Source organism: Chiloscyllium plagiosum, chromosome 4, assembly GCF_004010195.1.
Source record: "Chiloscyllium plagiosum isolate BGI_BamShark_2017 chromosome 4, ASM401019v2, whole genome shotgun sequence".
NCBI lineage: Eukaryota > Metazoa > Chordata > Chondrichthyes > Orectolobiformes > Hemiscylliidae > Chiloscyllium > Chiloscyllium plagiosum.
The window spans coordinates 67,924,773-67,926,471 of NC_057713.1; the positions used below are offsets into that span (position 1 = coordinate 67,924,773).

Sequence of the window (1,699 nt, forward strand, 5' to 3'; positions counted from 1 at the left end):
TAGGACCCGTGGACATAGCCTTAGAATTAGAGGGGGTAAATTCAGAACAGAAATGCGGAGACATTTCTTCAGCCAGCGGGTGGTGGGCCTGTGGAATTCATTGCCACAGAGTGCAGTGGAGGCTGGGATGCTAAATGTCTTCAAGGCAGAAATTGTTAAATTCTTGATGTCACAAGGAATTAAGGGCTACAGGGAGAATGCGGGTAAGTGGAGTTGAAATGCCCATCAGCCATGATTGAATGGCGGAGTGGACTCGATGGGCCGAATGGCCTTACTTCCGCTCCTATGTCTTATGGTCTTATGGTCTTATGGTATACCATGAGTCGATTATTACATCCAAATACTGCTAATTTTACAACTCAGAGGATCCCATCTACACACTCTGGTGGGTTGTACCACAGATATACTGCATACATTGTTTTCTTTTGTGCCTGCCTTACATTTTTGAATGCAGTCATTATAATACATAAATGTAATACACAATAAATGCTCCGGATCAGTTGCACCACGGCTTTGGATTAGCTGTTCTGATGTGTTTCCTAAAAACAGAACAAGAGTAAATTCTGAAATTATCTTTGTCTAATATTTGACACTGGGTTCTACATAACATTTTATAATTGTCCAATTGTCACCCAGTCCTAGCCCTTTTTTATAAAAAACAGCAAACAAAATGGGGAATAGAATAAATGTGCCCTGTATGTAGGATGTGGACGGGTGAATTATCACCCAGTTTGCAAATGGATTTTTAACAGTGGCAGGAACTTTTCCTGATGAACTCCCACATAGCATCTTGTCCAGTCATGTGGGGCTGTGGAGCTTTAAAGCTATTTCCATTATAGGGTTTCCCCTGTCATCCTCGGTGTATAAGCCAAACACTATTTTTGCACCAGCTGTTGTTGCCCAGGCAATCTAGGTGTTGGCCCTTTTTTCTAAACTTCCTGTTGCCAAGTTGGAATCTTAGGTGTCCACAGTCCAGAATGAGATGGCTGGTTTGGCCACAGTTATAGCACAAATTGGGTTTGGAATTAAATTGTGGGAGTTCTCTACTTCTGGGGGCAGGGGACTTGCATGGAGGGGGAATCTCAACGAGGTTAAAAACAATGACTGCAGATGCTGAAAACCAGATTCTGGATTAGTGGTGCTGGAAGAGCACAGCAGTTCAGGCAGCATCCAAGGAGCTACGAAATCGGCGTTTCGGGCAAAAACCCTTAATCAGGAATAAAGGCAGTGAACCTGGAGCGTGGAGAGATAAGCTAGAGGAGGGTGGGGGTGGGGAGAAAGTAGCATAGAGTAGAATGGGTGAGTGGGGGAGGGGATGAAGGTGATAGGTCAGGGAGGAGAGGATGGAGTGGATCCTTTGCATAAACCAAATCATCTGCCGACATTTCCGCCACCTCCAAACAGACCCCACCACCAGGGATATATTTCCCTCCCCACACCTTTCTGCCTTCCGCAAAGACCGTTCCCTCCATGACTACCTGGTCAGGTCCACGCCCCTCCTACAACCCACCCTCACATCCTAGCACTTTCCCCTGCCACCTCAGGAACTGTAAAACCTGCGCCCACACCTCCTCCCTCACTTCTATCCAAGGCCCTAAAGGAGCCTTCCACATCCATCAAAGTTTTACTTGCACATCCACTAATATCATTTATTGTATCCGTTGCTCCCGATGCGGTCTCCTCTACATTGGGGAGACTG

The 1,699-nt window shown here is 46.0% G+C and overlaps 1 protein-coding gene across 6 annotated transcripts in view; it reads left to right on the forward strand.

The window, feature by feature from the left end:
• Positions 1 to 1,699, forward strand: part of xkr4 (XK related 4) — a 518,298-nt gene that overhangs the window by 393,581 nt on the left and 123,018 nt on the right. The window lies entirely within an intron of this gene.